Here is a 25163-nt window from a genome sequence, read left to right on the forward strand (position 1 = left end):
CAGGCATCAATGTACCCAAATTCTCATTATATGTTGTTATATCTGTAGTAAGTGCCTGGGGCCCAAGATTCACAGAGGAGAGTTGCAGCCGCCGCTGAAAGTCCTGAGATTTCATTGGATCTCTTGAAACTCTCCAGGCAAGAAGGGTTAAACTCCTGTTCTGAATTAGGGGGAGAACTACTCCGTCTATGCCTGCAAGAAGATTCTCTAGGGTAGGAATTACGAAGGGGGTTTGCAAGCTAGTTCTAGAGTGGGGGGAACCATGCTTGGGATGGCCAAAAGGGAGTTATTAGGAAAAGGAAGCACTGATCCTGTCTCACTATTTGAAGAACTCTCAGAATCATGGCAAAGGGAAGGAATGCGTACAACTTGGCACCTTTCCAAGATTGTAGTAAGGCTTTGACTGCTAGAGCACCTGGGTCAGGCATCCAGCTGAAGTTGTTTTCCAGTTGAAAGGTTAGTCTGCTCGCAAATAAGTCTATCTCTAGAGTGCCCCAAATCTTGTTTAGGGTACTGAACACGGAAACATTCAGTTTCCAATTGCTGTGATCTAACAGGAATCTTGAGTTCCAGTCTGCAGAGATCTTCTATTTTCCCGGAAGGGATTCCGCTTTGAGAGCGATCTCGTGTTCCAGACAGAACATCCAAAGTTTCTTTGCTAGATTTGAAAGGACCGCAGATTTGGTGCCTCCCAGGTGATTTATATAGGCTACCACTGACATGTTGTCCATCTTTAGAATGACTGACCTCCCCTGGAGAGAGTGTTTGAAGCTCATGAGGGTGTAAAGCCCAGCTGTTAGTTCTAAATAATTTATGTGGTGAGATTAATCCTCTTGTGTCCAGATACCACCAGTATTCGGATTGAGAAGGCAAGCTCCACAGCCATGAAGGCTCGCATCTGATTCTAAAAAATGTTTAGGTTTTGAACCAAAGATTGCTTTTCCGTTCCACACGTCTAGGTTCTCGAGCCACCAGGCTAGTTCCGATTTGGCTTCTTGATCCAGACAGATCCGATCTCCGTACAAGAGGCCAGATCTTAGAGCTCTCGCCTTTACCCTTTGGAGGGCCCCATATTTGAGGGACCGGGAAAGATGGCTTGGAGGGAGGAGGAGAGGAGACCCAGAAATCTGGCTAGCTCTCTCAGAGATAAGTCTTGTTGTTTCAGGATGTGTTTTATTTCCTTCCTGATTTTGGTAATCTTTTTGGAAGGTAGTAAAAGGAGACATTTCAATGTGTCTACTGGGAAACCTAGGAACTCCAGAGATCTGGAAGGGGCCAGAATTGATTTTCCTTTGTTTATGCTGAATCCTAAACTTTCTAGGAGATTCATCACAGTCTTCAGCTCTTTGGCTAGTAGTGAAGGATCTTGAGACATAATAAGAATGTCATCTAAGTAAATCATTAAACAAATGCCCTTATTCTTAGAGATGAGGCAACAGCTCTCATGACCCTGGTGATGCACCAAGGGGCAGAGGAGAGTCCGAAGGGGAGAGCCTGAAATTGGTAAAGGTGATTTTTTTCAGACAAAATGAAGAAAGGGTTACTGGGATTTGGCCATAGGAATGGTGAAGCAAGCATCCTTTAGGTCCAGTTTGACTAGCCAGTCTCCCTCTAGGAGCACTTCGATATTTTGTGCCGCTAGGGACACCCAGATAGTTTGTGCCGCTGAGGACACCATTAAGAGTTGTGCCGTTAAGGACACCCAGTGTATTTGAGGTGCGGTGACCTCCCATAAAAGTTGAGGTGCTGGGACCTCCCATAGTGCTCTTGGGGGTTGTTTCATTAATATTCTTATTTTTTCTAAGTCTTTTCCCATTTAATTCAATGAGATCGTCATTGGGTAGGGTATGTTGGTTTTCAATGACATCATCCTCCTCAGAGGGAAGTGATCTTTTAGATACAATAACTTTGGATAACGTCTCCAACATACAGGATCATATTTCTTTATGGCTCAAACTTTTGAATGCCCTGCTATCATATTAGGGATGGGGCGTTAGCCTCATCAGAAATCTTGAGTGATCAATCGCCAATTGTGAAGGAAGTATTTGAGTCTGCCACCCACTTTTTGGGGGAAAGAAAGAGAAGGGAGAGGGGAGAGAGTTCTCACTTGCAGGGTTGTTTGAGATGAATGTTCCACGGGATCTAAATTCTCTGATGCGTTGGCCTCTAATTCTCTCGGGGGGTAGAATTGAGGCACGCTGTACGGCTGATACCCACTTCCAAAACAACTGGATCTTGGAAATGGCCATTGATTGAAGCGGCCTGATGAGAGGCCCGTCTTTTGGCCCGTCCAAAAAGGTGCCTTATCCAGGGTGGTGAAAGACGTATTTCCCATAGGATTTAATGAGGTCTTCTCCAAAGAGTAAACCTTTTGGGTTTTGTGAGGGTTCTTTATCCGCCATGTCAGTTTTGGATTTATTTTAGTCAAAACAACTCTTTGTCTTTCTGCATTAATGCTAGCTTTGGCATTACCCAGAAGATTTAATGCTCTCTGGCTCCATCCCTTGATGAGATTGGTGTTGAGATGGGTGCCATTGATGTGGCTGTCTTCTGAGGAATCTAGGATTCTGGCTAATGGCCCCAGTACATCAAGAAGACGGTCTTGGCACCCTTTCAGGGATTTTTCCATCCCTTTTCTTGGATCACGTCCAAGTTTGAATAGGAATTTAATGAGTTCAGGGTCTAACTTGGGGGTATAGCAGCTTTTATCTTCAGTAGAAGGTCTAGAGCATTCAGCTCTAAGGATGTTACGAGTGTCCCTTTCAAAGAGGTTTCTTTTCCATTTTTTTATGAATTTTGCAATGTGGTCCCGAGGGAACCACTCAGAACTTCTTGAGTGTTTCAGATTAACGGGGAAAACATTTCCTCCCCTAAGGGGTTAAGGATAATGTCCTTAGAGGCTGATGGGAGTTCCTCTTATGGATTGTAAAATTCTTGATCATCTTCATCAAGATCAAGGACATACTCATCGGGAGTGTCTGAGGATTCTATATCATTAGATTCGTTATCTCCCATATTTTAAAGAGCATTATGATATTTTGTGCCGCTAGGGACACCCAGATGATTCGTGCCGCTTAGGACAACCAGATAAGTCGTGCCGCTAGGGACACCTTGGGAGTTCGAGGTGTGAGGACCTCCATTAGAAGTTAAGGTGCTAAGACCTCCCTGAATTGATGAGGTGCTTGGACCTCCTAAATTGCTCTTATCAATGGTTTTACTTTTCTTGAGTCTTTTACCCCTTAATTCAATGATCTTGTCAGAGTAGGGGTTTGGAATTTCTGAGATTTCGTCCTCATCAGGGAGTGACCTTTAAGAGGACATGATCTGACTTAAGGTCTCAAACATGCAGGACCTCAATTCCTTATGAAGGATTTTTTGTAGTGCTTCATTGTCTATGATAGGAGTAAGGGCAGAAATGGTACATAGGAAATTTTCACTTGTAAAAAGTGGTAAATCCCTTTAATGAAAGATAATTAGGGAGGATTTCCCTTAATAATAGTGACAAGGTTTATTGATGAAGGAATGTCAAGAGAATAATTAATCTCTTATAATTAATTATGTTATAGAAGCTTTGCCACTTCATGAGGTGGATGGCCTTGATACTGGCAAATGGGTATATTGTTACTGTAAATGCACCTTATAGCGATTACTACCCCTGTCCCTGGCAAGGCATTGAATTGTTTTACCCCAAGCAACATCCTGCACCAGAACACAAAAACCAAAATATTACGGTTCGATTAAACATCTAAACATCTTTAAATCTAAAAGTCTTTAAATATATTAAAACATTAGAAATAGTACATAAGCTGAACGAAAAGGCAGGTTAATGTGGTCAGTCATGCAAGAATGGGACTAGGCAAGGGGGTGTAGGGAGATCTCCGGGGTGGGGTTAAGCCACACATAAAGGAACTTCAAAATAGAGATACAAATGAATAATGGTAATGAAGGAAAATGAACTTATCTGCTTGGAGCCGCATTTAAAAGAGGCAGATTGTTGATGGCTCATGCCTTTCATGTGTTGCTATTGTTCTATTCTGGAACCTTTTAATATTGTGATGTAAGCGGCTGCTTGGACTGCATTAAAGGAATGATGCATAATGTAGCCTCCGTTCTTGTAATGAAATCCCCCTTTAAAGCCTCTGCTATGACCTATCAACCAACTGTGTTACTGGTATCTTTGTTGTCAGGTTGCTATGAAAATAGCCATCCAACTAATGTCACACATTTACAACCAGAGCAAGCTTGAAGATTCAAGATGTATGTATGATATTCTGTTTCAGAAGTCATCAAATGGGCCTATAATAAGAACGAAACATACATTTTCTGCGTTTGTGTACACCATTGCCTATAACCCAAAAATGATTCACATCCCATGTAGGTATTCTCAAATTATTCAACAGGGAGAAAAAATAAATGTACTTTTATCACTATGGTCAGTCATGTTATATCATTATTTACTTTGTTATATACAGCATATTTTTCTTACATTCTTGTTTTTTTAGCCCAACATCTCAAAGATCTATCTACCTTATCGTACCTCTCCAACCACTGGTATATCATATGCTATCAACAAACCAATGAGTGTTTGTGGCTCTATAAGTTGGAGGCATTACATTAGATTAAAAACATCTGTTTCACCTTGGTCTAAGGAGCTTTCTGAACATTAGTCAGAGACCGTGATACTTTGGGCCCCATTAGGATGTCAGGCGGATCACCACCGCCATGCGGGCAGTGGCGATCCGCCCAACATCCTTCCCCGCCCGCCACCCATTTACCCGCCATAGTAATATGGAAAGACCGTCCACCGCTTTTCCGCCCGGTCAACGAGTTGACCGGGCGGAAAAGGGTTTAATATGGTGGCGGTGTTTGTTAGGCACTGCCATCTATATTAGCATGGGGGCGGAAACATGCCTTGCGGATTCTGCTTTTGGGGGCCCTTTTGCGGGCCCCCAGGGTATTGGGGAGGTGGGGGGTGCACATGGGGGATACCTGTGGTACCCCCCTGCATTGTTATGTGGTGCCTGTCACCTAGTGCATTCCCAGCATTGTGGCGGGCGGTGCTGTGAGCACCGCCCGCCACAATGCTGGGAATGGAGGATGCTACCGCCACGGTGGCGGTGGCATCCTAATCGCCGGTGCAAGACCGCCGCACCACTGGCGGTCCGTCCCAGCACCGCCAGGGTTGCGGGAGGATGAAAGTCTGCCCGCCATCCTAATAGGTCCCCTTGTCTTCATTTTACTAATTTGGCTCTAAATTAACCTTGAAGGTCTTTAATTGTGGTGTATCATCCACCTTGATAAAGAATAATGGGGTGAAGTGGATGGCCTTCACTTTTTGGCATCCTTTTCTTCCTTTTCAGGAAGTGCTGTCTCACCAAAAGCTACACATTCTGAAGGCCTATTGGAAGAAGGCATGAGTGCAATGGAACATCTGCGAACACTAGCATAGTAGACAACCCCCCAGAATCTCATCTTCTGACTCACACTGTGGCACTAAAATATTATAAAATAAGGTAACTCCGCTCATTACCTGTGTTCGGTCACATGCACAATTGTGTTTAATAGATTGTTTCAGCAGGCATTTACTTGAAGCGCCTTTATTGATGGTGTACTTAATAAACTAAAGAATCTGGTCAAATGGCTACATGGCACACTTTTGCTATTATAGCAAGGCAGAAAAGCCGGTATTTCTAACTGCTTTACTTATTATGTACTGCTTTCACTACTAGAACAATATATGTTTTGTACCTGCTACCTCAGCAGCCAACTTTGACGACAGTCTGGTGACTGCTATCCCTATGGGTTATCCCATCAGTGGCTCAAGGTAGACGCATGTCCAGGAAGGTTTTCAGTGTTTTGGAGTTTCCATCAAACTTCATTTCCACCAGCCTAGACAGATGAGATTCAAAGGAACCTTGCTGGAAAATGCCCAATAATTGTTGAAGAGATGCATTTTCAGTGGTCAAGTCTAAACTTGCTGCATGAGATTATTGATGGCTAATAATAGGTCTTGTACCTTTTGAGGTTACTGTACTTGATCCATGTTAATAGTACAGTGGAGTCACAACCTGTGGAGCTGGTCTTCTGGGCTATGCTAGAGAGATTTCTTGGCATGAAGATATGGCTGTTCGTCACCAAAGGCAGATGTGGATACCCGAGAGACACTCTGGAGTCCATACCTGCTCTAGGGAATAACACAGCAAGAAGGGAAAAACTGAAGTCTAGAAAAAACTTTCGAGCTGGTCCAGGCTGGAATCAAGATTCAGGAGATGATAGCAAAGCAGGATGGCGAGAAGAAACTGGAAACTGTGGAGACCCACAGAGAGCAGGAGCAAGCAACTAAGAAACAACTGTGAAGCAATTGGCCTCAGTAAAGAGTCTATTTTTATTGTCAATAATAGGGAGTGGCCTAGGTAGAAAAAGGGTTAGCCATCTTAGACTGGGCTAAGGTAAGGAAAGAAATAATGTGCATATTAACTGAAATGTCTTTAAAAAAAAGGTGAAATATGTGGTTATATCAAATATGCCCAAAACCTTATATATGCCTTAAAAAATCTGCATGCAGGAATGACCTTCCGGCGCATGTGTAACACCCAAACTAAGATGACTGCAGTGTAGGATGCGGTTGCTTCACCCCCCGCAACGAGAGCAACCTACCATGAGGTCATGGCGACTTGCGTGCCTAAACAGCCAGACACTGACATGGGCTCTGCTGCAGAAGACCCAGAAACCACCACGGGCTGCGTGTCAGTGGTCTTGGGAGCCGCTGCAGTAAGGGTAGGGGTAAGGGTAAGGGGAAACTCCTTACAATATGGTTCACTATCCCATGCTAGCTCCCATTGCTTAGAATCCTCTGGTTCTTCAGTGGCCAAGTTCCCTCCCAGGAAAACTCCTTTGAAGTGGCATTAAGTTGACCTCACTTGTAAACGGAACCCTCTGCTTCCATAACTGCATTCAACTTTTCCCCGGAATCTCTATCAAGTCTTTCTCCTGCCCATCAAAAAATGCCTCAGTTGAGAGGAATGGGCGTGAAGCCCCCTCCCCTTGCCATCCAGTGGACCCAGGGACCCCATCTGCCAGGACCAATAGAAGAAATGCCCCAGGGACCTGAACTCCTTGGACATTGCATTTCCCTGCCTGCAAGAGTCTGGGCAGAGAAAACGTTGACTCTGAATCAGCTCAACTCAAATGTCTGTTTTTGTATCAAAGTTTGTATACTGAGCTGTAAATTTACAAAAGCCTTTTACCACTCCAGGTACAGTCTTACAGCTTTGGTTTGGTGAAATACTATCCAAGTCAACCTGGAATAAAAAGAAGCAACCCTGACAATTGTTTCTCTATTGTTATAGCTCTTCAGGGAGGTTTATTTCTGACCAGCACCCAGTATAAGTAAAAAAATACCCTTTCAGATTTAGAGTGCAGCAAAATTACGCAAAAAAGAAGCAGAGTACTATGGATAGTTCCCAATTGTAGGTGGAGGGAGCTCCTGTATAGAGCACATTATAACACTAGCAGCACTCTGAATGTGCTCACCTGAAATGTCTGTTTTTCAAGTAAGGATTTTGAGCATAGGAATAGCACAGTCCCATCCACACTGAGAAAAGCCTTTTACCACTCTAGGCACATTATTACATCTTTGGAATGATATAATTCTATCCAAGCCAAACTGGAATGAATAAAAGTAACTCCTGACACGTGTTTTGCTATAATTATAGCTCTTATGGGAGTATTCAGACACAAGGGAGCACCCAGTAGAAGTCAAAACAATACTTTTTCATGTTTATAGTGCTACATAAAGTATTCAAAAAAGAAGCATAGAACTCTGGGTTGTTTCCAAGTTTAGATGGAGCTCAGCTCCTGTATAGGGTACCCTACAACACCAGCAACACTCTGAATCTGATCACCTTAAATGTCTGTTTTTCTAGGGAAGTCTTTAAGCATAGGATTATCACAGAGCCATCCCCAGGGTCGGAGCCGTTTCTGACTGCATTGAAATTGACAACTAAGCTGTAAAATAACAAAAGCCTTTTACCATTGTGGAAATCGATAAACCTTAAGTATACATAAGCGGCGTTCATTTATGTTCGCCACAGCCACTGTTGAGAGCAAAGTGAAGATCGTGAAACATTGTCAGCATCATCTTGCGTAGCAAGGGCCTCTGCGTGCGTCTAAGCAGCAACCATTTTAGATATCGCAGCCATTTCCATTCCCTGCTAGTCACCTATGATTCACCCTGACCTCGCAATCATCCCCAGCACCCTGGCCAAGACTGAACACACGTACTAGGGTCGTAAAACCTTGTCAGCCTGACAATGCCCCGGAGTCACTTCCCGCGCCAAACCCACTTGTCCTTTCATCCTCCATGTACAGGCAAGCCCCCTTTTTATATCCTCCTTCCCTGCACCTAGCCACTCAGTCCAATCCCAAGCACTAACCAACCCCTGTGGACATTGTTTATTGCCTACACACGGCAGGGCTTGTTTCACCAACAAAGGGGCCTGACTTAATCAATAACCCAAAGCCCTTAGATCTGACATATCCCACGTATTTTTAGATCCTGTCGGAATGTCCAGCTGCGAGGTAGTGATTATCTGTTACATCTAGGTGGGGAACGACAGCTGCTGGGTCTGTGTGGGAACTAGCTTAAGGCGGGGATTCCAAAGATGTTTTAACTGTGCAATAAACTGATGTCAGGAATGTTTGACCATGCAATGAACGGACGAAAACTTGTATAAAAGGCCATGCCACAGAGATGCAGTTAGAGCACCTCCTGACGATAGCCTCGGTGTCTGATGTGATGTGTTCTCCTCCTGGAGTAATAAACCTGTTCTTCGCTTTTCCACTCGCCAGCGCCTGCCTCGTTATTTTGATAGGTAATATTAAGGTGAATTAGAGGTGGTTTGCACCAAGCGGCATCGAAAGTCTTGGGAGTCACGCTGCTTTTTCACACCATTGGTAAAATACCATTCAAACCAACTTGGAATGAAAAAAACAATCACTGACGTGTTTCACTAACATTATAGTTCTTCAGAGAGGTTTAGCTTTGTCCAGACACAAGGGAGCACACAGTATAATTCAAAACAATACCCTTTCAGGCTTTCAGGTCACATACGTTATGCAAAAAGTAAGCAGGGAATTCTGGGTAGTTCCCAAGTTTAGGTATAGAGCACCCTACAACACCAGCAACACTGAATCTGCTCACGACAATTGCCTGTTTTTCCAGCAAAGGGATTGTTTTGTTAAATTATGGTAGAAGTTATATAAATGTAAAAATATTTTTAAATAATGTATATGATTATTATGTTTAATTTAAGCGGTGGCAGCTTGGACTCTATAGCGTCTGTTGATGAGATACTCTGGTGCTCCAAAATGCAGTGCACTGCAATAATCCAACCTACTCAGAATAACGCTGTGCACCATAAGGGATTTGGCCTGGGGTGGCAGCAAAGGAAAGAGCTTCCCGAGACCATGTAAAAGTGCAAAGCAGGTCCCTACTACTTTATTTTCATGTTTCTCCATGAAGAGTTTATCATTAAAAATAGCCTCAAGGTTGCAAACCGTATCAGGTTAGGGCAGCGCTTGTTCAGTAGAGAGAGGCCAGAAATTGTCAGGGAGTGCCAAGGGAACTTTACTTGCTGAGCCACAGAGGAGTTCCGTTTTCCCCCTATTGAATTTAAGGGTGTTTACATGCAGCCCATTAGCCATGTCTGACATCCAATTGTGTAAGGAATCAATAAGATCCTGCTGATTATCACTTAGAGACAGGATCAACTGAGAGTAATCAGCAAAGTTATCTAGCCTGATATAATGAGCTTTGATTAATGCGATGAGTGGTCTCACATAGACATTGAAGAAGATGGAACTAAGAGCCGATCCCTGAAGAACTCCCTGTTGAATAGATTAAAAAACAAAGCTGTAGTAGAGGCAGTGTGACTGCCTGGCACCTGTGAGATAGATAGGAGCTTGTCCACTTCAACACAGTCCCACCATCTCCAATTGAAGCCTGTATACTCAAGAGGATTTGATGGTTGACCGTATCAAAAGCGGCAGACAGATCGAGCATTATCACAACAGTGGATTGGCCACTGGCCACGCTCAGCCGAATATCATCCATGGCAGTAAGAAGGGCTGTCTCAGTCCCATGCCCTAACCTGAAGCCAAACTATTCTTCTTTTAAGATTGAATGCTTTTCCAAATAGAAGACAGCTTCCTGCTAATCAGGTGTTCAAGTGTCATTGTGACATTGGTCCACAGTTATGGAGAACCGATGAATATGCCACAGGTTTCTTCAGCAGAGGAGTAACTATAGCTCGCTTCCAGTTCCGAGGCACAATAGCCAACTCCAAAGATTGACTTCTGATCTGGAAAGTGGAGAATATCACTCCTTGGCCAACTCTTTCTAGACCCTATGTGGTAGGGGATAAAGAGGAGAACCGGAAGAGGTGGCCAAAGCTGTAGCCCAAAGTACTCTTCTATGTTTGTTTTTAAAATTGTTCTAACTTTATTTAAATGTTTTCAATAAATTAATGATGTGTTAAAATGATTATTAAATATAATTTATTTTGTGTTGGAAATATATTAAATCGTTTTTATAATGGAGTGAAAAACTGTAAATGTCACATTTTTTAGTGTCCGACACCTTCCTCAAAGTTACTTACCTTCAAGTGGGAATAGTTAATCCAACCACTTTGTTGTCCAACACATTTCCAAAAATGGTTTTATTTGGACTGGGTTAGAAAATGTAACCCTTTTATTTAATTATTTATTTTTTTGTCCTCATTTGCCGATACCCTAGTGCAGGAAAACCGCCGACCACCACTGTATGCACTGAGTCCAGCCCTCAGATCTATTAGCATGGCACGGACACAGGCACATAAAAGGCTTAGTTGGCGGAAGAAGGAGACCAACGCACAGTAAGGGAGACCTGCAAAACTCCATCTAGGCGTTTTAATGCCTGTTGGACCACACATATGCCTGGGAAGGCCCTATCAAAGGTCCATGGAGCAGGAAAAAGGCATAATCATAGGACCCGGGGGAAAAAAAAACCCAAAAAACCCGGGGATCCTATCTCCAGTTTGCCAGAAAGTCCCAAAAAGCAATCCTTTTCCTGCTACAGGGTCTGGCCAAAACCACCCTAGAAACTTCATATACTGATGTCAGCCATCCCGCGTATGTTGGAGGGGCTGCATCCACCCAGAACCTACAAATCTGCCTCCTAGCCAGGAGAATTGCATAGAACAAAAAGGATCTGGCGTGTCCAGTGATGTTTTTGTCTACTCCAAAGATAATCAGTGGAAGAGATATGCACAGTGTGGTTTTAAGCATAGGAGACACAGCATTCATCACCTTCTCCCAGAAGTGACTAATGGCAGGGCAATCTTTGAACATGTGCATGTCCGAGGCCTCAAGTAGATTGCATTTATTGCATTTTTCCCCCTGCTGATATTTGACTAGACTCTGGGGGGAGAGGTATGCTCGATGTAGCGTGAACAGGTGGTTTTGTCTCAGCCATGTTGGTTTCACAAGCTTAGATAGCATAGTAAATGAATTCTGCAGGTTCTGCTCCCCCTGATCTCCCATCTCCTCTCCCCATAGCTTCTCAGGGAGTTTGAAGTCGCCATCTATTTCCTCTAGGATCGCCCAGTACCAACATGAGACCTCCTTGCCCCCCCCTGGCCTTGTAACCAGTAGTTTTTCCAGATTGCTGTATTTACCCGGGGGGACCCTCTTCCTAAGTAGTGCCTGAGCCCAACTAGTCAGTTGTAAATGCTTAAATCTAGAGAGGCGCGGCCCAACTCTCTCCCGCAACTCCTCCCAGGGTATCATTGAACCGCCTGCCACCAACTCTCCCCAAGACAGAATTCCAGCATCCCTTATAGGACACGCCAAACTGTCCTTAAGACACGATGGAGTACCAGGGGAGTCCCACAAGGGTGCTGTATTAGAGAAATAGCTGAGCCCCAGTTTTTTTCTAATTGTAGACCAGCTTCTAGCCAGTGAATGGAGAATTTTTAGTATAACTTTTTGGAAAAAAATTTTGGTCTCCAAACTTGAAAAGAAAACCGGCAGTGGAAGACCGGAACCCTCTAGCATTGCTCGAAACATCCTTCTCCTAGCATTATCTAGTGGTATCTTTAGAAGCACTCTAGAGTAGGATAATTCAAACGCCCAGGCATAGTACTGCAGGTGTGGTAGCGTTAGCCCTCCTTTTTGCCTCCTCCTCCTCAAATTTTTCCAAGCCAATCGTGTGGCTCCATACCTCCAAATAAAAGAATTGATATCTTGTTGGCATTTAGCTATTTGTTTACTATCAAAGGCCATCGGAATAGAGTTAAACAGGAAGGTGTATTTTGGCAGGATTGACATTTTAATTAAGTTTGTCCTCTCAAAGATGCATAAAGGGAGGTGGTTCCATGCCTTGAGCTTTTTCCGGCACTCATTATGTACCCGCTCCAGATTTTGGGCGGCGATCTTACTAACGTCTTGAATAATTCTAATGCCTAAATAGCGCATGGAAGACACGGTCTCTACGAGAGAGCTGGTAGTATTCCAGGCCATGGTTTCCGTTTTATCGGAGTTTATCTCATATCCGGAAATCCTACTGAACTCCTCTGCCCTCTTGATCACTGTGGGAAGAGCCTAGTCTAAGTTAGATGTCATTATGAGGATATCGTCCGCATATAGAGCTACACGCTTATCCCAACCTCCAAAACAAAAAGATATTATGTTAACCTCCTCTCTGAGAATCTGAGCAAAAGGCTCGATGTAGAGATTAAAGAGGAGGGGGGAAAGTGGGCAGCCCTGCCTAGTACCTCTTAAAATGCTAAAAGGCTCTGTCAAGAAATTATTTACAGAAAGCCTAGCCGTCGGAGCTTTATATATAAGAGATACCATGCGGCAAAAGTTTGCAGGTAGCTTGAATTTCCTCATAACTGCGGCCAAAAAGGCCCAGTTGACCCTATCAAAGGCCTTCGTAGCATCAAGCGTAAAGGCAGCAAGAGGAAGAGAGAAGGTGGTAGCGATGTCAATTACCCCAACTAGATCTTGCGTGAGGTCTGCTAAGTGTCTACCTTTAATAAAGCCCTTTTGATCATCGTGTATAATTGAGCTTGCCACCGCCCCTAGCCTAGCCTCCATAATAGCAGCAAGGATTTTGTAGTCGCTATTTAGGAGCGATATCGGACGATATGACCCACATTCTTTCACATCTTTCCCTGGTTTAGGTATTAACACCACAGTGGCATCGTTCTAAGATTTAGCAGGATCCAAGCCACCCAGGAGAATGCCGTTAAAGACAGAAGCCAGGACCGGGGCAATCTCCCCGCTTAGGGCCCTGTAAAGTTCCCCTGGTAGCCCATCCGGGCCTGCTGCCTTCCCCCGCCTCACATGCCCTAATGCCCTACTAATTTCCTCCACAGATATCTCTCTTTCCAAAGTCCTACTTTGCTCAATTGATAGCTGGGGGGTGGAAATTTGATTCAGCCAGGCCTCCCTCGCTGCCTTGTCCTCACGGATGTCTTCTCTATAAATGGCCGGAAAAAAGTCTTGAAAGGCACCCCCAGTTCCTAGTTGAGTAAGCTGTAGGGTCTCTTCCCCCTCCACCTTAATCTCCCTAATGTAATTTCGAGCTTGGTTGGCCTTGGTTTTCCAAGCAAGAATTTTACCCGCCGTCTCTCCAAACTCGAAATGAGAATTCTTACTCACCTCCCACCGTTTAGCCACCCTATTCTGTAGTATACATTCCAATTGAGATTTTAGTGAACCCAGTCTTTCACGTTCCGCATCTGTGCCCATGCTGGCCCCCAAATTGTTTTCAATACTTTTCATCTCCACCTCCAGACTCTCGATACTTTCTTTGTATTGCTTTCTCCTATACGAAGACCGGCTCGTAATGCACCCCCTCCAGAAGGCTTTCAGTGCATCCCACATAACGGGAATGGCAACTGTATCTAAATTAGCCTCCAAAAAATACAGAGTTTCTGACCGGAGAAAAGTGACCTTGTCCTCCTCTATAGGATAGTGCGGTCAAATGACCAAGAGACCTGGGGTTTTTGGTGACCTATTTTTAGTGTGAATGCAATGGCTGATTGATCAGAAAGGTGAGAGGGAAGATAAGAAATATCCATCAAAAAATCTTTAAGGCCAAAGCTGAAAAGAGCGTAATCTATTCTTGAGAGATGCTTCTATTTGAGGTTTCGAAAAGAGACCCCCAGCTTAGTCCCCGCTCTTTCCCTCCATATATCCGCCAAACCTTACTGAGACATGACTGTTAGAAGCTCTTGCCTAGATTTGGAAGAGGCACAAGCCCTAGAGTTTGCAGATTTATCCAGTTTTGGGTCCAAGACAATATTAAAGTCACCTACCCAACTTAAAGGGTCATTTAAGTCTGCTAGATGGTTGCGTATGTTATTCAGATAGGAAGGGTCGTCCTGGTTTGGACCATAATATCCAACCAGGATGTATGGGCAGCCATCCAGCAGAGCCCTTAACATAAGCCACCTACCGCTTTTGTCCTCCCAATACTCCACTATTTGAGCCTTGGCCTGTTTTTTAAAAATAAAAAGCACACCCCTGATAATTGCCGATTGATCAGTGGTCAAAAAGATATCAATCCATTTCTCTCTTTTTAAAAGCTCTACCGTTTCGGCTCTGAGGAGATGTGACTCCTGTATGACAATGGCCTGCGCCTGGGAATCTCTCAAATATTGAAAAAAATGTCTTCTCCTACCCCCAGTGCGCAGGCCATTGACATTACAGGATAGAAATTGCATCTTTGTCATGGCGTCAAGTTGTCACTCTCCACCCCACCTCCGCAGAGAGCCATATTACTATATTATTGTGTCTTCCCAAATCACTTTTGGAGCAGAAAGTTAGAAATATCAATTGGTGGTCGGAACCAAATAAGTTAGAAGGATTCGCGGGCTCAGCCCCATGAGGATTTTTAACATTTTTATTCCTACCACCCCGTGCAACACCCCCCCCTGGAAAACCCTTCCCTACCTACACTGGACTGATGTATCTCCAGTTTTGTGCCCTCCGGCGCCTCGCCCTCCTCCCCTCCTCCGCTTCTACTACGAGATAGGTAGTGCTTTGAATATTTCTATTCTAGATTCCCCCTTAAATACCTTAAGCACCTGCTGTGCCCCTCATAACAAAAACACCCCAAAACCTTTACAAAATCTCCCTCTTTCATTAAAGGTATTATGGTTTTTTTGGGGTTTTTTTTGTGTCATACCTCCCATTTTTTTTTTTTCCTTTTGTTTTTTGCGCTTTTATTATAGGCTAAACAACATGTACTATGCTCTATCTCAACTAAATCTACGCTCCGTACTCATGCCGATAAAGACCAACTAAATTAGCAAAAGGATGGGCGGTACTACTTCTCCATAAGGTCAAACTCCTGCCCCCTGAGGGTTCTCTGCCCCCCTCATGTAACATCCTTTAATAACTCCAGCATCTCATCAGCCACATAGGGAGATCTGAGATTATGCATATTGTTATTAATCATAACTCTCAAAAAGGCTGGAAACCTCATCTGTACTCACGCACCCAAGGCTCGGAATTTTTCCATCCTCTGCCCTAACTCCCACTGCCCGTCCAGGGTAGTCTTAGATAGATCCGAGCGGATTTCGAAAGGAAAGTCCGAACCTTTGAGAGTCTTATCTTTTAGGGCCAAATGTAGAATTTTTTCCTTGAGCGTGTACGTTAGAAAGTTTACCAAAATTTCTCTGGGCTTTTCCCTGCCAGGCTTTAAGCGAAAAGGGTCCCTGTGGATTCTTTGAATGTCTCTCTCCAGAGTATCTGACGTCTCCTCCAAGTTTAGTGTATCCTTGAGTAGTTTTACTACAAACGACTTGATATTGCCCCCCTCTTTTCCCTCCGGGACTTTCAGAAGTCGAAGATTGTTTCTTCTTGAAAAGTTCTCCAAGGGCTCAACCCTCTCCCGGATCAAATCTCCTGCTCTCTACAGGGTTTGAATTGTTATGTGTGCAGAGCCCAGATTAGCCTTTAGTTCTTCCACTGAGCCTTCAAGGGACTCCGTTCTTTCACTGAGCCGATCTACTTTCCATTCCATGACCTCACAAGCGGCCCTAATCTCAGCTTGGATTTCTGCTTGATTCTCTGTTGAGACCTTAAACCCCTGCTTAATATCGTCTCTCAGAGAACTCAGCGTTGACTCAATCGAGGAGCTCTCACCCCCACCTACTTCCATAATTGATTCAAGCTCTTGTGACTCGTCCCAGACCTGAGCCTGGACCAAAGACTGGACCAGAGACTGTGTCGGAGCTGCATCAGAGGGAGCTGTAGTAATTAGAGCCTGGTTAATTTGACTAACAAGGCAATCCTGCCTCTGCTCTTGGACCTGTGGGGGACTGGCCACCTCAACCAGCTCGTCAGCCACGGCCACTGTCGCTACCTCCGCCATCTGGGAACTGCTCACTGCTTTATCCAATATATCTGTCGAGAGAACAGTGCTGCTGTATTCTTGAAAAGCGTGACTACTGTGCTGAAGTTCAACAGGTTTTTGTATATTTAAAACCTGGGGCAGCACCTTAACATATGAACGCAGAGAGGGAGTAATGCGGGGAGGTTTGGGGTCACCTATCCTTTTCTTGGCAGCTGTTCTAGTCAACCTGTTTGATGCTACAGCGCCCTTCTTCTGTTGAGGCGTCTGAGCCACTTCTCTTATAATTTCTACACCCCCTCGTGGAACTTCTGGGGCCCCCCTCCGGGTTTCATAGCCGTTTTCACCTTCCAGCAGCAAAGGCTGAGAGCACTGATTGCCCTGATTGCTCTGATTGCCCTTATCCCCCTACCCCTGCCTCGCTTAGACTTATTTTTAGCAGCTTTGCTCCCCCTTTTACTTGAGCTAGACCCCCTAGCTTTAAATCCAGAAGTTTCAGCCCATACATTCTCATGCTCTCCGTTACTCTCAGAAGCTCCAACCTCACCCGAAACGGCAGACTCCCCTGCAGACTCTCCTGCTCCCGCACCTGCCGCCGGATCCACTAAGGGTACTGACGGGTCCAAAGCCACTGCAGCAGCCGTCGGATAGTAGGCACCTCCTCCCACCGTCTTCTCACGAGCCTTGCTGCCGGCCTCAAAGCCTCCTGCGCCCCCCGAAGAAGGAGAAGGCCGCGAGCCGCTGCCCTGCGGCCGCGCCTTAGCTCCACGGCTGCTGCTTTCCACTGCCGTGGCAAGGGGAGGCGGTGAAGGAACGTGGGAGTGAGACCCTGGTCCGATGCTCCTGCGCACATCTGCTCCTTCAGAAACAACCAGCAAGGTAAAGAAAACTTAATCGCCACCTGTACAGGGATTTAAAAATGCTCCGATGTTCCTAAGAAGCACCACTACCCCGAAACCTCACCCGTTCTACGTTACATTGAACGGGGGGGAGAGGGTATAGAGCACTAGGAAGGGCGCGCGCTGCCGCTCAACATGCGGGCGCCATGTTTTCCAATCACTCTAAAAATGTAACCCTTTTAGTATTCAACATCTTCTCCAAAATGTATTACATTGGAGGGATCCATGCACCAACTTGCTTCTTGAAAAAGGTAGGAGACAGTTCAGGTTTAAAGTATTTGGTGGAAAAGAATTACGTTTAGACCACAACCCCCCTTTCTTTCTACTACCAACAGAATCTATTTCCAAAATCCCCCAATGAAGCCAAGGTTTGACAGAAAAACACCTTCTGGCAGGTACATTTTATCATGTAAATAGAGCAATACCAGAGATTCAACAAGATAAACAGGAAAATCACAGGGAACTGAAAAATAAAGTCATCTTTTGGCTCAGCAACTATAGACCACTCCCAGAATATATCAACGGTGAAATTTTACATGTTAGAAGGGTGAGCTGGATGGGTAGCAGACGCAAGGACCTGGTAGGGGATTGTATAATCGTACATTTCAGAGACCCCAGAGCTGTTAGGTTAATCTGAGAAGGGATGGAAACTAGAGGGGAGGGTGGAATTCAAACTCTTGATTTGAGCTATTTCTATCCTCGTTCAACCACTGGAATAACTCTGTTTTCACGTAACTGGAATGAAATGCCCTCTAGATATCCTTCGCCTACATTTAGGGTGGAGGGTCAACCTCCCCAGACTAATCAACTGGATCTCCCCTTTAACTACCCTACTTACACTTATAATCAATTTGCTCCCCTATCCCCCCTAGAGGATAACGATTGACTTATGGATGATAGGTTTCAGCAAAGGTTATCGCCTAATGGGAGTATGTTTCGAAGTCTGGGGGAAAATAATAGTAGTAATACAACACCACCACAAGATCGACTCACACTCCAGCCCTCCACTCCGTCTAAGAAGATCGCTGTTACGGGGGATCTTGTTCCTCGCCAGACGGGGGGTTGTCCGGAGGTGACTCCTAGTCCTGTTGTCCCCCTAGTGAAGGTTTCTTCATGGAACATTGCGGGTTTGGAAACTAAACTACATGTTCCGGATTGGGCTAGTTTTATCGATGAGTCTGGTATCTGGTGCTTTCAGGAAACTTGGGCAATTGCCCCTCTCTTCCGCTCTGGCTATCTGAATTTTTCAAAACCAGCAGCCAAGGGTAGTAGGGGAAGACCGGTGGGTGGTCTGTCGATATGGGTACGTCAATGTGTGTGAGTCTCTGTGGTGGAGATCCCGTTTGACAGTCCGGACATCATGGCAATAAGGATTAGCTCCACTAAGGGTCTCAATATTATTATCATTAATATATATCTTAGGGGGCTTCCAGGTGGAAGATGTTCTCCAACAGCCCTTTTATTAGAGGAATTTCTTTGTACTGTCTCTATAAAAATAAATAGGGTTGTGGCAGGGGACTTCAACACCTGTTTTGAGCCACTTGGTTTGGTCGATGGAAAGCTTACAGAGGCAGAAGATTCTTCATGGGGTATTCCCCAGCTGGAGCTGGCGCCCATTAAAAAATGGACGCATGCGGCTATGTTTATGAAGGGTCTGTGTCTAGATAAGGGCTTGCGGGCTGTTAACGGCAGAAGTAAGTCAGATAGGGCAGATCTGAGTCTCGTATTGATTACATACTAGCTAACCTGGAGATGTGGTCGGTCATTGCCGACATGATGGTCACGTGTAGACCCGAAAGTGACCATAATCCACTAGTCCTATCTCTGACTGATAACAGCTTTGTTGATACTGACTTGGTTGTTGCCCCCACTGTTCAGGGTATGGTAACGCTCACTAATGACGAGAGAAGGGTACGTTGGTCGAAAATTGCAATGAATGAGGGATCTCTGTCCATGATAAGGCATCTGCTCACTACCACGGTGGTTAAACTAAATAGCTTCGAGTCGCAGGCAGAGATTAATGAAAACTTCCCTGGAATCCATAAAGGGTTATTTTCTGAACTCAAATCTTTTTTTGTTAGGAGGCTACCTCCTAACACTAAAAATAAAGTGTTGAGACCCTGCTCCTGGTATGATAATGGCTGTAGGCAGGCTCAAAGAGCTCTGCTTATAGCCATTAAATCAAGACTATCAGACGACATTCGAAGATGTAGGGCTACCTATAAACTAGTCCAATTATCTGCCAAAAAGAATTCGGACGAGGACCGTTGGAGGGGGTTACTTCAGGCTTGTGAGGGGCGGAATATGACGCAATTTTGGCACCTCCTCAAATGGGGAAACCGCACATAAGATATCGTTCCCACAAACTATGTGGAGCCACAGGCATGGGTCTCGTATTTTGAAATTGTATTGTATTGTGGCATACTTGTATAGCGCAACCTGTCACCACAAAGGGCATCCTGGCGCTTTGACCCGTACTCAGTGAAAGACAGTAGCTCAGCCTATCCTGGGAAAAAGATGAGTTTTTAGAGCCTTTCTGAAAGATAAAAGATCTCCAAGGCTTCTCAAGGATATAGGCAGAGAGTTCCAGAGTTTGGATGCCGCTACTCTAAAGGAGCGACCCCCCATCCTCACTCTCTGGAATCGCGGGACAACCAGTAGCCTGGATGACGAGGAGCGTAAAGCTCTAGCTGGACAATACCAGGCAAACATTCGCCGCAAAGGAATGGGGCCCAGATCATGAACAGCCCTAAATACAATACATGCTGCTTTGTAGCGCACTCGTAGATGAACTGGCAGCCAATGAAGTTCTCGCAGTGCTGCCGTAGAAGAGCTGTGGTAGGGGCGCGAAAGGGCGAGTTTAGCAGCAATATTTTGCACCCTTTGCAACTTGCCCAGGAGTGTTACCGGGGCCTCCAGAAGTAGTGCGTTACAATAGTCAAGTCGACTTAGGATGGTACAACGCACTACTTCTGGTCTGGCTTGCGCAGGGAGGAGAGGAAGGACCTTGCGCAGCATGCGGATCAGCATCATACATGTTGAGGAGATCTTATTCACATGTAGATCCAGCTGCAGGTTGGGCCCAAAAGTGACACCCAAATTGCGCGCTGATTGTGCCGCAAACACTGTCTCTGAGAAGGACGGAGGCCAGAAGTCCACTGGAAGATCACGAGGAACCCGATCCGCGGAACAATGTAAGACCTCCGTCTTCGTTCCGTTGAACTGTAGCGAGTTCAACCGAAGCCATTCCGCTGTCGCCTGCATGCATCGATGAAAGGTCTCCAATGAGACTGCATCCTGTCCCTCCAGAGAAAAGACCAGCTGGGTATCGTCCGCGTAATTAAATGCGGAGATACCGAAGGTTTTAATGAGCTGGACTAGGGGGCGGAGGTAGACATTAAAGAGTATGGGGCTGATGGCCGAGCCCTGAGGTACTCCTTGTCCCACTCTCCGCTCCTCAGAACTGAAGGGGGGTAACGAGACCCGTTGCTGACGGCAGTCCAAATAGGAGATTAACCAGTCCCTGGCCTTGTCACTGACCCCGCACTCCTCCAGCCTAGAAATCAGGGTGAGATGGCTGACCGTGTCGAACGCGGCCGACATGTCGAGCAGCACCAAAAATGCTGCCCGACCGCTGTCGACTCGCGCCCGCAGATTGTCTAGCACGGTCACCAACGCGGATTCCGTCCCATGCGCTGGGCGAAAGCCAAATTGCGTCTCATCCAGCCAGCTGTTCCCTTCTAGAAAACTGGACAGAGCGCGGGTGACCAACTTTTCCATGATTTTAACCGGAAAAGGAAGCAGGGAAATTGGCCGGTAGTTAGAGAGGCACGCAGGGTCGAGCGTAGGTTTTTTTAACAGCGGGGATACCACTGCCTTCTTCCAGCAGCTTGGAACAATAGCTGTCTCAAATGACTGACAGCAGATAGCGTGCAGGGGTTGGAAGAGGTCCTCTTGAAACACCTTCCATAGTCTTGGAGGGAGAGGATCCAAAGGCGAACCAGAAGAAATCGTTAGGGCTAAGTCGCCGAACTCCTTCAGGGATGGAAGGGGGAAGCTACTCAGCTGGGGTCGACTGGCCTCGCTCGCCGGAGCTCCCAACCTGAGAGCCAACTCCAAGGAGGGAGAAAAGGGACTCCTCTGCTGGGGTCGACTGGCTACGGTCTCCGGAGCTCCCAAGCAGAGGGCCTGATCCAAAGTGGGGACAGAGGGGCCACTCAGCTGGGGTCGACTGGCCTCACTCGCCGGAGCTCCCAGGCTAAGAGTCTGCTCCACAGGAGGAGGAAGAAGGCTACCCTGCTGAGGTCGACTGGCTACAGTTGCCGGAGCTCTCAAGCAGGGAGCCGGAACGGGGGCTGCGAGGGGAGAACAGTTCAGCTGGGGTCGACTGGCCGCAGTCGCCGGAGCTCCCAAGCTGAGGGCCTGATCCAAAAGAAAGAGAGGAGGGCTACTCAGCAGGGGTCGACTGGCTTCCGCCGCCGGAGCTCCCAAGCTGGGGGGCTGCTCATTTGGTCGAGGTCGACTGGAGGGCATGACCGGAGCTCCCTGACAGAGATTAGTAACCCTCTGCAGGGGTCGACTGGCCAACTCCTCCGGAGCTCCCGCCTCAGTGGTGGAATTCCATGGGTCCTGCAGACCAGCTAGAATTTTACGGATTTTTTCATCAAAGGCATCCGCCAGAGAGTCACAGAGAGCCTGCGACGAGGGAACAGCACTGGCCACGCACGTAGGGTGGGCCAGGTCCTTGACGATTTTAAAAAGGGCCTGAGCCTTGTTTGGGGCCTGATTCAGAGTGAGTTCAAGGAAGGTCGCTTTCGCTATCTTAATTTGAGCTTTATATTTATGCATAGCAGACCTAAATGCGAATTTCTCAGAGTCTAGGTACTGTTTCCTCCAGACCCTTTCCGCGCGTTTGCAGTCGAGTTTGAGCTGGCGAAGTTCACTCGTGTACCAAGGACAAGCTCGGTTCACCCTCCCTCGCGACTTCCGAAGGGGCGCTAACTTATCCAGCGAGCTAGCAATAGACTGACAGAAGAGGGTATAACTTTCTTCGACTGTATTGCCAAGTTTGAAGTCCTCGTCTAAGATGTTCGGCAATGGAGCCGTGTTTAAGATGCGGGACCAAGGTCTCTCTAGCTTAGCTAGAGGTAGTCCAGCCTTGCGCGAAGTAGGGTCCTCCGACCAAAGGGAAAACCTAACCAGAAAGTGGTCCGTCCAATATTGGCACTTGATGTCCACGAGTGATGCCCATTGAGGATCCGCAAACACCAGGTCCAAGGTGTGGCCTTTCTGATGCGTGGAGGCATTCACCAGCTGTACTAAGTTGAGATCTGTACAAGCTTGGCTAAGAGAAAAAAATGCATTGTCCAGCGAGCTGCCTGCCCACAGATTGAAATCTCCAAGAACTAATAACCTGGAGTGGGAGCTGGCAAGTTCATAAATCAGGTCAATGAGAAGAGCAATGGATGGTGCTGGTCCCGGGGGACGAAAACCAGTTCAAACTGCAGTGTGGTCCTCTAACAGTGACGCAGACCCCCATGTGTGAGGAATCCCTGTTTTTTGTCCCCAGTGAGGTGAAGGCGATCCTAAAGGGCATTCTAAGTGGTAAAGCTCCAGGGCCTGACTGTATCCCTGCAGATTTATTCAAACATGAGCAAGATCTATGGGTCCCATATCTGACAATGCTAGCTAACGCCCTTGCTAGTGGAGCTTTGGTTCCCGATTCTTGGCTTGGGGCTGAGATATTGCCCATCTACAAGAAGGGCGATCGCTCTGCCCTGGCCAACTATCATCCTATCAGCCTTATAGACGCGGTACAAAAGATTGTGGCCCGTCTTCTTTTGGGCCTTATACAGGATTGGATGGCCGATTTTGATGTATTAACACCGCTCCAGGCGGGTTTTCGGCCGAACATTGGTACCCTAGACCATGCATTTAGGGTCATGCTCTTATACTGGAAAGAGGTTCTGCTAGGTGGTGGCATGCTCTTTGCGGCCTTCGTGGACTTCAGGTCCGCTTTTGATCTTGTACCTAGGATCAAGTTGTGGGAAGTGTTATTGGGGATGGGCATGCCCAAAGAGCTGGTAGCTTTCCTTATCAATATGCACGAACACACGCATGCAAAAGTTCGTTGGGGCAAACCTGGGGAGGTGATAGATAGGTTTGAGTTTCTAAAGGTGTCAGACAAGGATGTGTGTTAGCCCCCACCCTGTTTTCCCTGTTTATTAATGGGGTTACGAATTACTTTTCTAATCACCCGACTGAAGTTCCCTCCCTAGCTGGCAAGAATATCCCACTGCTCATGTTCGCGGATGATTCGCTCTTAATTTCTAAGACGAGACAGGGGTTACAGCTTGCACTGTCTCGCTTTGAGCTGTTCTGCCGCGGACATGAGCTGGAAGTCAATGTAGGGAAGACCAAATTTATGGTCCTTCGTGGCCCAAGACCAGTCAAACCTAGGGTTAAAATGAGTGGGGTCATCCTTGATCAGACAGCTGTTTTTATGTATATAGGAATCACCTTTAGCGAAAACCTAAGCTGGAAACCACAGATAGACTAACTCACCCTTAAGCATGCCCAACTTGCCGGTGCCCTGTTGAAGGAGCACAGGAACTCCATAACTAAACCACTGGCCCCCTTGTTAAAAATGTATGGTTCTAAAATACTACCGGCCATTATGTATGGAGCTGAACTGTGGGGCTTTAGCGACACGTCCCAACTTAAGGTCGCACAGAATACATTTCTAAGATCGGCAATAGGGCTACCCCATTCAACACCTCACATTCCCCTTTTATATGACCTTGGATGTAACCCCGTTGAGGACGTAATTCGGTACAGGCCACTGGCGTTTTGGCGGCGCCTGTGGACGACACCGGAATTGTCTATGTATGCTGAGGCCCTTTTGGAAGTAAAAGGGCTTTGGGGCTCATCCAGAATTCCCTGGTTATCAGGAATAAAGGCTTCCCTGATGGATATGGGGCTGGGGCCCGGTGGGCTGACCCAGTAACTGCCGTTTTCCCTTCCAAGAAGCTTTTTTAAGGAAATTTATTGGAGTAGGATTAAAGGAAAGAGACTTGCGTCTGTACAGGGAAGTTCTATGACATCCTTATTCCTTGTTATTAGGGATACTCCCCATTACGAGGAATATTGGGACATTATAACAAAACCAATAGATTGTAAACTTTTCCATCAGTTAAGAGTAGGTTCCCTCCCGCTCGGAGGATTAACATGCTCTTGGAATCTTTCTGGCTCGGATAAATGTCTCTATTGTGTGGAGGAGGTAGAAACAGTGGACCATTTCTTCTATTGCTGCCCATTGTACTCACATCCTAGACGAGTATGGTTGAGGCCCGCATGCCGCTCGCTGGGCACCAGACCCGCACAGGCTGCAAGTAGAATTTTGAAATCTGACACCTCAAGTCTTATTGTAATTTGTGTATCTAAATTTGTCAGTTGGGCCTGGTCAATCCGGATCCGGTACCTGAGTTTTTAATACTTTGTGTACACTTGCAGATGGCGGGTTAGCATGATTGCTTCTCAATATGAATTTATTTTTTAATCCTGTATGTCTATTGTGTCCTACAGTCATAGTCATTTAATAAATTTGTATTGTTGTTTTTACTATGCTCTGTATTTATGGATTTTATTGGGAAATTTTACTAGGGTTTGTGCTGTTTTGTATTGTATGTCTTTTATGATGTAAATAGAAATAAACACCTCTTTGACTGACTGACTAGAGCAATATGTTCCATGAAGAACAAGAATTAATGAAAAGGTTTGGAGCTTTGTTAAGCATTAATATACATTTATTTTATACTTCTTTCAGACAACACCACCACCTATAAAATTCAGATGCCCTG

The sequence above is a fragment of the Lissotriton helveticus genome, chromosome 6, assembly GCF_964261635.1.
Source record: "Lissotriton helveticus chromosome 6, aLisHel1.1, whole genome shotgun sequence".
NCBI classification, from domain to species: Eukaryota; Metazoa; Chordata; class Amphibia; order Caudata; family Salamandridae; genus Lissotriton; species Lissotriton helveticus.